The sequence below is a fragment of the Pygocentrus nattereri genome, chromosome 20, assembly GCF_015220715.1.
Source record: "Pygocentrus nattereri isolate fPygNat1 chromosome 20, fPygNat1.pri, whole genome shotgun sequence".
NCBI lineage: Eukaryota > Metazoa > Chordata > Actinopteri > Characiformes > Serrasalmidae > Pygocentrus > Pygocentrus nattereri.
The window spans coordinates 12,462,059-12,475,992 of NC_051230.1; the positions used below are offsets into that span (position 1 = coordinate 12,462,059).

General features: G+C 39.1%; 1 long non-coding RNA gene across 1 annotated transcript in view; it reads left to right on the forward strand.

Moving 5' to 3' along the window:
- LOC108423584 overlaps positions 1-13,934 on the forward strand; it is a 61,761-nt gene that overhangs the window by 38,826 nt on the left and 9,001 nt on the right. The window contains exons 3-4 of the long non-coding RNA XR_001857569.2: positions 9,220-9,339; positions 9,779-9,883. This is a non-coding gene — a long non-coding RNA (uncharacterized LOC108423584). The remainder of the gene's footprint in view (positions 1-9,219; positions 9,340-9,778; positions 9,884-13,934) is intronic.

Here is a 13,934-nt window from a genome sequence, read left to right on the forward strand (position 1 = left end):
TAGGGCCAGCGTTAGACGGTTGCACCACTCGGGAGCCTGTTGTCTTCGTTTTTAAAGATCTGTAGTGCCTCCCAGAAGGAACTAGTCAGAAAACGCTGAATGCTGAATGAGAGCAATCTGTAATTATCTCTTTGCTTACTTAAGGATGCATTAAGTATTCCAATTATCTTTAAAGCTTTACAAACAATACCTTGTGATTTTTGTGAGTTTGAATTTCTATATGTCCATGTCAAACTGTAACAGATGACGTAAGAACTCTTTCAATAATTGATTAATATATTTTAACCAGTATATCTTTGTGTTTTTTTTTGCCTCAAAAAGAACAATCGTTGAATTTTTTTGATAAAATGATCGGAATTGATTAAAAGAATCACTAATGCAAGTTAACAAAAAAATTAAGGGTTTTACAACGGGTATTAACTGTCCCAAAACCTGCACTGACGTTTTTACACTCTGATTCCTCCAAAGTGATCTTCATTGTTTTTCTGTATTAAGGTGGTGGTCGTTATTAGTACATCATCTTATTGATCGATTATTGTTATCCATAATATGGATATGGACATAATATGGATATTATAGTGGTGTCGTGTGCATATTTCACAATTTTAACAGATTCGGCTTCATGTAGCGGGCTTCAAGACAGTGTTCACGGTGGAAGGAGATGTTTTCACAGTCTGCATAAAGTCTTTAATTAATAATTTGGGGTTTTCCGTTTCGTTTTCAGGTTTGCCAGAAAAGATGAGATTGTCTCATATGTTTCTAGTCTGAATGTCAAGAATAGTTTAAGTAACGCCACAGAGATTTTGAGTTCGCTGTTATTTCGTTGGAGGTTGTTTATCTGTTCTTGAGAAAATTCTAAACTGGTTCATAGGTCTTTCACGTCCTGATGCAGTACTCTGAGTATATCTCATTTTTTATTGATAGATGCCAGTACACTGACCTGTATTTCGCTGCTGTTTAAGTCATCCGTGTCAGTGGAGGAATCGGTTTTCTTCCGCTTTGACGGGTATTGCACCTCTTCCTTCGGATCCATCGCTACTTCCATCTCGTGGTAAAAGTATCGATCGATTAAGTTTTCAAGACCTTCCACTGTAGCAGTGGGTACAAGATGACCCAGAACCGAAGTTAAATATCCACGGAGTCGGAGGAGGAGAGCCACAATTTCGAGCCGCAGCAAACTTCTTACTGTCTAGCATCAGGACGCCGTCATGTTGGATTCACCTCTGTGTTCTCTAGATTCAGACCTCACGCATATTCGTCCAGTTTCCAACTGGGAAAGTAGTTGCACTGTTGTCTAGTTCTACACTCTTAGCAAAAGGGTTTCTCTGCAATATCAAAAAAACAATCCAGGACTTCTAACAATAGTGGGACCCTTTTTGGTAGAACCATTTTTAAAAGGTTCTTTAAAAAAAAAAAAAAGTTTTTCATCATAGCGAACCATTTAACCATACAACAAACTTTTTTATGCTTTCAAAAATGTATTTGAATGTTCTTAGTTCTGTATATAATTTTTATATAACCACTACCTCTACTACAGAAGCCTTGAAGAACCATTTTTTTAAGGCTGTATACATGCGTAACATGCGTTATGTCCTTCTATTACCAGCAATGGACACATTAGCTTCCTCCTCAATCAGGCTGCTTTAGAATAATAATAATTTAAAGTACCACTAATTGAGCTTAGCCATCGTCCACTCTCTGCAGCAAAGTGCCTCCTGATTTTATCTGTCCTTTTAATAATTACATTATCATTTTACGCCCACCGTTCCTTCGGAGTGGGTGACCATTTATGTGGAAGTGAAAGCTCATTATTAGCCCTAAATTATGTGCCATTTATTGATCCCCGTGGTGGATTATGGGCTTCGGAGTTGGTCTAGACAGAATAGTTAGTGAGATGACAGAGCGGGAGGGAAACGTATCGGGCCCCGGGGAGAGCTCGGCCCTTGCTGGCTGAGCAATTAATGCCTGCTAGGTAATGGAATTTAAGTTTACACTGCGTCCAGCAATGTGCTGACATTTCAAGTGTCTTGTAAAATAACATTAGGCTAATTAGTTGAGTCGAAGGGGCAGCGCTAGCCCAACGTCTGTCTCTTTCATCTCCGCTAACCAGCTGTAAGTTAAGCTGTAAGTCTTTGATCCGCAGTTCTGTGGTGAAGATCATTTGCTCTTTTTAGAAACTTCACATTCAGTTTAGTTTAAATGATTCGCTTTGGTGAGCCTGGGTGGGTGTGGCTTTAATTACACTGATGGCGAGCAGCAGGTCTCTACAGAGTGTGATGATGAAGCACAAACTCGTCATTAAATGTGGAGTAAAAGGCTGTGCTGGCCATTCGTCTCTTTAGAGTGGTAGTGGGCCTGTTTATGGGGGATATCCGTCAATATTTAGATGAGCGGTCTAATTGCACAGCCCACTTGTTAGCCACGGCCAGAGACATGTCCTTGAGGAGACTTACGGAGTGTTGTTGGGGGATTATGCACAACATAAAGTGGGTTTAGCAGGTGTGTGTGTGTGTGTGTGTGTGTGTGCGCATGTGTGTTTGCCCATTTCCTTTCTTCTTCCAAGGACTTTGCTCAGGGCAGTTTGCCAGATCCAAACCCTCTTAAAAGACAGGATTTAATCAGAGGACACGATGATGCACACAGATGCATGTCTCTACAGACGGGCGTGATGCACCTGCTTCTGCAGGGTCACTCACTCTCACTTTCTTCATAGCACTCTCTCTCACTCATGCTGTAGCTCGCTCACTCATTTACTCACTCACTCACTCACTCACAAAGCCAGTCTGACAGACAAGAAGCTTCCTGAGACCAAACAGCCTCCATCACTACACTTTTATTTTCTCTCTGTCCGCTGCCTCTCTTTCTCATGCACTCTCTTTTCTTTTGCTCTTTATCTCTTCTCTGTCTCCTCTCTGTTTCTCCTCTTTTTCTGTCTTTTCTCATATGTTCACATTTATTTTCTCTCTCTCTCTCTCTCTCTCTCTCTCTCTCTCTATTTCTTCTCTCTCCTGTCTCTCCCTCTTTCTTTTGCTCTCAGTCAAATGCACACTTTTTTTTGTCTGTTTCTCTTCTTTTCTCTCTACTGCTTTCTCTGTTTCTCCTCTCTCATGTCTCTCTCTCTCTCCCTCTCCCTCTCTCCCTCCATCTATCTATCTCTCCAATGAACACTTTCTCTCTCTTGATCTCTGTCACATGCACACTTTCTCCTTCTCTCTATTTCTCTTTCTCCATTATGTCTCATTCTCTCTTCTTCTCTCTCTTCTGTTTCTCTTCTCTCTCCCTGTTTCTCTTTCATTTCTCTCCTTTTTCTTTCTTACACACACATACTTTCTCTTTTCTTTTCCTCCCCACTCTTTCTGTTCCCCTTCACTTTCATTTGTCTTGCTTTCTTTCTCTTTCTCTTCACTCCCTTTCTCTCTCTCAGATGTACAGATGTTATCTTTTGTCTATTTTCTCTCTCCCTCTCTCTCTCTCTCTCTCTCCATCACATGCACACATTTTCTCTTTTTCTCTGTTTCTCTTTCCCTCTCTCGCTGTCATATGCACTTACTTTCTCTTTTCGCTTTCTTTCTGTCATGCACATTCTGTTTTTCTATATTTCTCTTTCTCTCACTGTCTGCAGAACAGTAGGTGTGGGTAATGTAACTGAGTGAGTCTCAGGCTGTAAACAGTGGAGGATGTAGCGAGCGGAGCTGATGAGTTTAGTGTACAGCTGTTGTGCAGATTGGCTGTAGAAGGGCTGGTGTGGAGGGTGATGGCTACGACCTTGCATTACAGAGCAGCTCCTCTGTCTAATGATCTCTCAGTGCCGTAATGATACCATACTCTTTCACACACTCTCTCCGTCTCCCTGTCTGCTCTCCTCTGTCCTTCTCCCAGTCCCTGAGTGTCTCTCTCTCTCTCTGTCTCTCTCTCTCTCTCTCTCTCTCTCTCTCTCCCCTTCTCTCTCTCTCTCTCTCTCCCTCCCTCACTCTCTCTCACTAAGAGCCTAAAAGACTCCGTCAGCAGTTCAGCTCACAGTCTAGCAAATGAGCTGTCCTATTGAAATAGAAAGGAGAGTGCTCCGTGTTGCAGAAATTGCTGCCACGGCAAGCTGCACTGGAGAGAGGGAGAGGGGCGAAATTACTTGTTCGGACAAAGAAACATGAGAATGTCCTTTTCACTACAAATGTACCAATTTAGATTCACGTTGAAGAGATTACAACCTTTTTTCCCTTTTTTCCCTCTATCTGCTCTCATTATGATCTACAGATTACCTTACTCGCCGCTCGAAAAAAATATCCTCCAATTCACAAAAAAAGTACCTTTTTTTTGATCGATTTTGTCCTTTTTCCTCTGTATAATCCTCTTAGATATAATAGTTTCATGGCTACTTGGCAAAAATACTCTCATGAGAGCTCTACCTCCATTGCACTGCTGTGTATAACATATCGGTGCTGTCATAAGAAAAGCTTGCATCGAAATGGAACTTTATAGGAGAAAAACGTCTTAATATGTGTCAATTTAACCAGATTTTTTTGCAGATTATTTTGAACTATTTCTTTTAGTTCATTTATGATGAAACAGTGACACAATTTAAAACATGCCCAGCTTCTTGCATTTTATTGTGTTCTTTGAGGTCCACATATGATGTCCATACAGAATTACTTACCAGAAGTAGTCAGAACTCATTTTTACATGATCATTTTACAACCTCTCTTTATCTCTTATAATTAAACAGGCTCTTTTAGTTACTGTGCCTTTAAGACTGATATGTGCAGATACAACAGAGCAAATTAGCAACTGTATTGAGTCTCATTCAGAAAGCAGCCTGGGCTGAAACATTGCTTTAAACATCAGTGTGTCAGAGCTAAGCTACTCTAAGCTGAATAAGTAAATGTATGGTATCACAAACGCATTCAATTCAAGCCTGTGTTTCCATGTATGGACTAGTAGTGAGTGACTACATATATAAACCCAGTTTTCCACAATATGGGGCCTTTTTGAAAAGTTCTTCACACTTGGTACAAGGTTATATAGGAAACTACATGTGGTTCTTCTATGGTATTTTACTAGAGAACCATTTTCAATCCTTTTATTTTAATAGCATGTATCAAATCAAAGGGATAAATACATCCATTAATAACATGTTTAATAATAAGATAACAAAACAAATTAATATAGCACTCTGACTAAGTAGTCTAGTCCAGAACCTTTTTCTTTTTTTAACCTCATGAAAAGTAAACCATTCCTTCTGTCCCTTCCCTAGGCTGAAGTAATTAAAATTCCATTGGGAAAGCTAATTGGAATGTTAAGATGCGAGGTTATCAGACCCTACAAGCCTGGCGAATTCAACACCTAAATTGACCCTTTGCCATTGTGAATTGCCCATGGGCTGTGCGGCCAGCCCTCTTGTTGTGTGGTCCCGCTTAGGGTCCTCATTACGGGGGGTTTGTCAGGGGAGAGGCGCTGTACTGGATGAGAGAGTTTGAATAAGGCTTGTTTGAATTCATAATTGTGCCTGGCTGAAGGGGGAGATTTGTAAAGCAAGGCAAGGTTCATTGTTTGGCTTGTGCGAGTCCAGTGGAGGGTGTGAGGCAGCTCAAAGCTAATGTAATCTAAGCTATTAGAGAGGGTTAATTAGGAGGGATGAGAGAGGGAGAGAGAGAGTGGGAGAGAGAGGGAGAGAAAAGCCTTTTGGGAGTCATTAGAAGGCTTTCAGTGCTGGTATTGCTGCTGTCGTTGTGGTTCTCTTACTGGGGGAAAAAAAAGCAAAAAAACTGGAGAAAAATACATCGAAGACAAGACTCACTGTGGAAGATTCGTGGAATTCCTTGAAGGTTGCTCTACAACAGCTATAGTCAGTTGTGGACCTGTGAACATGATGTGTTTCAGAGTGGAATATTACTCCCTGCTGTCTGAAAATTACGAGGCATTCTGTTTTGTAACTATTTAAACTCTGTTTTTAAACTATTTAAAAAAGGTTTCAAGTGATGTTTTTCAGTGCAGCACTGATAAGAGAAAGTTGGATTCTGAGTTTATGTACACTGACAGTGTGGCTCTAATGGCTGTAAATGACCCACTGTTGTTTGGACATTCTTCACCTCCAGGATATCACTGTCTTATAGGTCAATGGCTTTACGTCTGCAGGGGAGCGCAGTAACCTTACATTTTAGAAATTGTTTTGTTTGTTAGTTTGTTTGGTTAAAATGTTTACTGCTTATTCTGCACTGGTCATGCCCTTTTGCATGATACTTTTACGGCAGTAGCTGTAACTTCGATAGTTTATGTGTACCGGTGTATTATTTGGGGGCAGTCGTGGGCTGGAGGAGCAGCCCACGCCTCGTGACCGGAAGGTCACCGGTTGGATCCCCTGAGCCAACAGAATGTGACTGAGGTGCCCTTGAGCAAGACGCCCAACCCCCAACTGATCCCCGGGCGCTGTGGAAAGGGCTGCCCACCGCTCCAGGCAAGTGTGCTCACTGCCCCCTAGTGTGTCTCTTCATCAGTGTGTGTATGGAGTTTCACTGCTCGAATGGGTTAAATGCGGAAGTGAACTTTCCCCATTGTGGGATTAATAAGGGTCAACTAATCCTTTTTTATCAGATCTGTAGTTTTTTTTAGTTTTTTAGTAAGACCATGTTTTAGAAGAGATTTGTGAGTGTGACGAACCTTTTAACAGCCTATAGAAACTTAAAGATTTACACACATAAAGATTATTTACCATCATAAGGGATTCTTCCTAGATTCTTAACATTGTATGGAGGTTCCTTCCTTTTTTGAAAGTTTTTTCAACAAATGGTTCTCCATCCACTGAAAGTGTTTTTTTAGAGAAATAAAGGTTGTTCTTCTATGACATGCACAACTGAATTAGTGGTTTGTGTAAAATAAATAATTATTCTGCCATAAAACTTGACCAGCATAAGTGAATCTCATTAGAGATTTGGTCTCCATCATTTGGCTACTTTGGAGCAGCCATGACACCAAACTTTCAGATTATAGAGAGATCTTGCAGCACACTAACTGCACAAAAACAGTAAATCTTCAAGAGTGCCTTTACAGACACATATTCTCCAAAACCTAGGCTAAATGGAAAAACAGTTAAACATATTAATGAAAATATAACCTTATATTGTAAAATGTTCACTTAGCAGGTAAAACTGGAGTTCTGTCTTCCTTGTAGTCTGTGCTGAGAAGCTCAACTGCATGTTTAAGTCAGATAGGGTCAGGGTGACCATCAAACTAGTTTTAGCCAATGTTTTAATAATAGTTGATATATATTTTTAATATTTGCAAAAATATATGTTTTATATGTGGGAATTGGACAAAATCGTCACATTATTTACATCTGTCCAGTGTGTTTAGGGTGTTTAGGGCCTAAAAAGTGAGCCACTACTTCTGTCAGTGAACTCCAGGCCCTTACAGTAATATCTCTGATATTGCTGGTAAGCCTCCCATTTAGATTGTGGTAAATGATATCATGAAGCTTTTCTATTTAATCCAAGTAGTAATTTTCAAATCTTTAATCTTTTATCATCTTTAATCTTGATGGCCTATTCAGGAAATGACTTACTTGTCATGATTACGGCCCCTATGTCTAAGCATATCTTGATTTACCAAGCTGAGTTTCAGACATTTTAATTGATCCGTTACACCTGCTGGCCTCAGCTGGTCATGATGAGGTTATTGGTAATCAGAGACATCATGTGGAAAACAGTGAGCAATCAGGAGAATGTTGTGGTGTTTTGATTAGCTAATGAGGCAACTGCAGATGTTGCTGTGTTTGGGTTTTTTGGAATGATAGGCGTAGTATGTCAGTGTAGATACTGCGATGACGTGTTCTACACATTCTACCTGTTCTGTTTGTTTATTTATTTATTTAAAAATCAAACTGAGTTGCTTTACGTACCTTCTGTATGTAAACCCTTTGGGGCCGGTATTAGTAAGTGATTTAGTAAGTGGTCCACTCTGCTGATACGGAACAGTAAAGCTGCCAACTGTGCATGTTCATTTTAGCACCGTCTAGCCCACATAATTTACAGCTGTAAATGTACTCTGCATTTGTTGTATTAAACAACTACAGTACCAAGCAAATCAAATCACTATTTTCCTTACTTGATTTCCACTCTAAACAGCCGTTAAGTACAAGTTACTTAGTTTTCAGCGTTAGAAAAATCAGGAAACATATTTAACACAAAAGCCTCCAACACTACGTATAAAATCAAGTCTATCAGAATTTTATTTGTCCCCTTTTTACTTTACATTATGTTCCGGTTCAAAGAGACACTAACACTCACACAAGCAAATACCCAAATTCACATTAGCTGCTTTACGAATTTCTCTCTCTTGTGTAGCGAAAATGACTAAAAGAGATCTTTTTAAGTAGATGAAATAGACAACAATCCACTTGCATAAGGAAGAGGAAGGTCAAAGGGGGTTCCTAACATAGGTACAAGACCTGTTAGCTCACCAAAAGCGTCACCATCAGATAAACAGTACCTAAAGCTTTCATCTTTGAGTGAGAAAATCAGGCTATACTCTTGCTTCAGATCTGAAAAGATCCACAGGTGTTTCTGTCCCTTTTTCCACTACGAGAAATCAGCTTAACACTATGGGTCTCAAAGCATATATAGCTGTCAAGAAGCCTGAGAAAAGGAAATAGACAGGAAAAAATATCCCTCTCTGAAAAGCTCGAAGCAAGACTCCTGAAAATGGAAGCTCTTATAAAAGCAAAGGGTGGACACTAAATACTTAAAAATATATTTCATTTGTTAGGCTTCTGTGTAATCTTCTGTTAGCTATATTTTCTGCTGTTTTACTGATGATGAAAAACGAATAGCATATTTAATGGCCTTTTTGACAGGAAATGAAATAAATGAAAGCGTAACTGTGGGACAGTTTCTACCAAAATACTGTTCCTGACTCTAAACTTTGAAAAAACAGAGGTACCAAAAGGAATTCTTTAGAGTGTTGCCACAGAAGAGAACCTCTTAATGGATGGTTCTTCAAAGAACCATTTTTCTAGATGGAATGTGTGAGTATGGAGAAGGTTTTTTGGAGTTTGATATACCTCAATGGGCTCTGTATAGTTAGGAGTATTTTCTTAGATCTACAAGGAAACATTTCAAGACTGTAGTCTCATCACCCATCAAGAATCCCTGTTTTGAATTTTATTTCAAATGAACTGCTCTCTTCCACCTACTGCAGTCTAATTTCATTCTCTTTCTTGCTCGTGTTTAGCTTTTTCTCCTGACCTTGGTGGTCATGGTGGAGTGGGGAGCCCTGCCAGCCCAGAAGACTTATTCCCTCAATTTAACAGCAGTCTGAGGTGTTTCTCCTGCATCATCGGATCAATGAAAAGTAAATAGCCTACACTTCTTGTTTCACAGTGCAGTATTGATCTTTCCTCAGCTTTTGCTTCCCCTGTTTCCCCCGCCGTCTCATGTCTTTCAACCCCAGGGATGGTGCTGATTGCCATAGATTGGACAAGCTAACAAGCGCATGATGAGGAACCGGCTGGTTCTTCTCGCTTGCTTTCATTTTATAGAAGTCTCTGAGACACACACACGTTCAGCGTAGATGGACTCTGAACCATGGATGTGCACAGCTCCCATGTCTACATTTCACTTTGAGGCTTTTTCTCCCCCCCCATTTCTTCTCCGGCTTGTCTAGGTCTTTCATCCTCCCCTGCAAGGATGCATTTTGTGGAATTTTTGTGACACGGAACCAGTGGAATACTTAGAAATCGATGGATTGATGGATGCCGGTGGTCTAAATCCAAAACTTTGTTCCTTTCTAGTTGGAGTTACATCTTATCCTGGCTCTCAGAGAGAGTGTGTCAGGTGGCCTGCGGAGATTGACGCTCAGTGTTTGCATTGGAGGACAAGAGGGCTACTCCTTTTGGGTGAGTGTAATGCTGTGTTCAAACCAAAAGTCTCTCAGATTTAGTCCACTCTCGATTAGCCAGCATCACATTGGTGGGAGAAATATGTGCATATAGAGACTGACATACATTTTCTTGCTAGGAAAACATTCATTTTATGCAGTTTTTGCTGACAGATCAGTGAAATTTGTAGGAAATCAACGATGTGGCTCTTTACTGTTTAGTGCTAAACTCTTTACTATTTAATGCATAAATGTTTTGATGATCTGTTTGAATTTTGTCACTCAGTTCCATGAATTAAGCTCCACAACCTACACTTTAAAAGGAAAAATAGAGGTGTCAAATGATTCTTTGGGGCTAGAGAAGATTCCTTTTTGGTTCTCTAAAGAACAGTAGATGGTTGTTGAAAGAACCAGTTTTGTAAATTAAGTGCGTGTGAAGAACCTCCACATAATGTAAAAGCTTTATGCCAATTAAAGATTTTCCTAGAACCTTATGTGCCATTCAAGAACTATTTAGGAACCTTTGTTTTTAAACAGGTGCAACATTTCAGCACTACATCTCCTAGACGTGGACGATACAGTCAAAATATCACAATCACAATATTTCAAGACATTTTAGTTTTTGAGGTTAGAGTTGAGGTTTAATAAGTTGGAACAGACAATGTGCTGCAATTACAAGTGATTTTTGTTGACTGTTGTACATATTATTCATGCACCATGTTGGCCACGGACAGAAAAGCAGAAAAGAAAAGCATATTGTGATTTGAGTTATTATGATAATGATAAAAATAATCATATTGCCCTCCCCTAACTTGTCTTATGTATTGCATTAGACTTTTAGTAAGGTCTCTTTTCCTTGTAGTCGTATCTTACCTGTAATAAATCCTTTCATTTTCACTCAAGCCCTATGCACTACTCTTTCTCACTCACCTGCATGAGTAATAATCTTTGGCCTCCTTTGCATGTCATACGTTAGGTTTATTTGAGCTAGATGACAGTTATAACTAGGCCTATTAGGTAACCCTCAGGGTCCCCTTAGCCTTGATTTGAGCACCATTAATTTTCTATTATGAAGTGCTAAGGATGTTCCATGCTGTTCTAGCTCACCTGTGATATAGAGTCGCAGACCAATTGTGCACTTGGCTGGGGTGTGTTGTGGGGTTTGGAGCGCCCCTCTGGGAGCTCATTTATTATTTGCAGATATTGATTTGACAAAGAGGGCAAGGCGAGCTACAGTGATGTTGACTTAGACGTGGGCCCCAGGATATTTCACTCACTCTCCACTGGTCAGTACTTATTAGGTTCATGAAACTTAGGAACATTTCCCAAGAATTTTTACATGCCAAAGATTTTTTAGAGCTTGTTCTCCTGACCACAAGAAAGTGAAATATTTGCTTGCATGATAATGAGTTGTGTAAATGCAGGTGTAACTTGCCATTTCATGAATTAAGCTGAACATAAGACTTGCTGTCTGAGTTTCTGGGGCAGGGGTTGATTTACTGAGGTTAATATGAACTGGAATTTGCATACTTTGCTTAGGTATCTGTTCCATCTATAGTAGTCATAGTAACTTTTGAAAGAACACATTACACATAACAGTAAGAACCTATTTTTTCATAATTTGGTAGTTTCTAACTTTGTGTTTTTTGACAACATTTTCTGAAGATTGAATACCGTGTCTATATCTCTACATGGTACATTTACAGGAGAAGGGAAAACATACTTAACTTTTGATGGCGGTTAATGTAAAAAGATTTGTACAAGTAGTTTTGGACTTTTGTGTTGGACCATTCATCATGACATTTGTACACAGTGTAAAGAACAATATGGTTGATATAAATTAAAAATCCAAACACCTCTGTCTCTGTTGGAGGAAAGCCACAGTTAACAGACAACAAAAGAAACAAAAGGACAGATGTGACAATGTATCATGTCGTTTGAGTTGTGAGTAAAGAACAGGTCAGGTTAAGGTCAGGACAGTCCAAGTAAAGGTAATTCCAACAGTTGATCATATTTATTGCTCTCTGTCTTGGTTACAGACACAATCGTACATGTAGTCCTTTCTTTCCAACTCAGCTGTCACATTATTAGATCAATTACTATTAGAAGGTGTACATGATGAAGACATTATTAATTATTACATTTGTATCATATATTAACACTGATTAGATATTGACATAATGTTATTAGATATTAGTTATTTATTAGTTCTAACAGTGAAACTTTCTGTATGTTGCCAATTTTGAAAAAGCTGATGGAAAAAGTTGTATCATCTCAAGAGCAATCTATTTATGTAGCAAAAGTCTGGCAAGAGATTTTCTGCATGCTTTTACAAAATCCATATGAGTCCATGATTGCATATTATGAAAAAGCTTAGTTTTGTTTATAGACTAAAATGACCAAAAAGTCACCAGATAGTTGCAGAGATATTTCTGTAATAGAGCTCTGCATTGTTTAATTGTAACTTCTATAATAGTAGAAAGAAATATTGTGGTGTCCCTCAAGGAACCACCCTGGACCCATTACCGTTGCCCATTTTTACAATTAATTTACATATAAAAATATTACTTAAACTATGAAAGTTCTGTAATTTTTTTAAATCAAAGTTTAGTTGATTTTGCTTGCCCGTAACACATCCAGATTTTCCAGGCGAGGGAAAAAACAAAACAAAACAAACAAAAAAAACTTTTATATGTCCAATAATGTCTCACCCTCTTACCTCACCCTCCCACCACCCCCAGAGACTCTCTCTGAGGTTTCACTATGAAATTTATCATGGTAGAGCATGAAAATGTATGAATTCCAATTAATCTTAATAGCTGTTAATATCAGCATGGGTCACAAATGCTAAGCTTGTACTGACTGATCCCCGTGGTAGAGGAGCAGATTGTCATGGAGAAAGCACATTGAAAATACTGTAGTGAAAATGTCTAGAAGCTGCTTGTTCATGCATGTTATTCAGTCTGTACTCTTTTAAGGTCTGTATTACTGTCTGGAGATATAGTCAAGCACAGCTAAGACATATCTGGCTAAATTTCAGCTACATCAGAATAAAGTAGCACAGCTTGGCTTTCACTCTAATCACAGAGAAAACTGAGATGACGCATAAAAACACTCTCCTGCTTAAGAGTGAAAGAAATACTTCCCCGGCTGTTCTGACAAGACATATTTGTGTGTTAAAACTCCCATACATTTATATAACCAATTTGTGCACATGGCAGACATAAATACAGTGCAAGTCAGACATTAAGGAGTTTTATTATGCCTAGAGCTAAAATGGATTTCATAGGTTGGGCTGTATTTACTACCCTTTAATGCAAACAGAAAGAATTTACAGAAGGATTTTCAGAAACAGCCATTTCATGTCTGACATTTTCCACATCTAGATGTCTGTGGATTGAATGGTTAGAGGCATAGCCATATAGCTCTCAGTTCTTTTTTTTTTGGTTTATCTTTTTTTGTTTTTTTTTTGTTAAATGATGTTCTTTAATTGTTCTGTGGGTGTATGTGTGGTTATGTTAGTTTATATCATTTTTGTACTATCATTTGTATTTTTCTCTTCTTAAATTATTAACATTAGCATAAATACACTCTTAAAATAAAGTGCCAAAAAGAGTTCTTTGGAGCAGTGTCTAAGAAGAATCATGTTTGGTTCCATAAAAACCCTTTCAGTGGATACAGAACCATTTGATGGACAAAGAACTATTTATGGGAGGCCTTTTTAAAGCTTAGGGAACATTTGAGTCTTTTTTTTTAAGTGTGGAACTGGAGAAAAATGCTTTAGAAGTTACTTTTCTTGTCTTTTTTTTCTTCACAGTCACCTTAATCTAGGAAAACAAATCATGTTAGCCACAGTGAAAGCTGGAAAGCTGAAGAGAATCTCCAGAAGGTGCAATAGTGATAGAGTTGGGGGGGGTGGGGTGGGGGGGGGTGTACTCAATGTGTGCTCCCCGACCTCACACATCCCCACCCTGGAGCCTTGGGACCAATAAGCACCTTCCCACAGGCCTGCTCCAAGCCCTGGCTCAGCCACAGCCACTGTTACTGCAACCCAACCCTAATTGGCATTT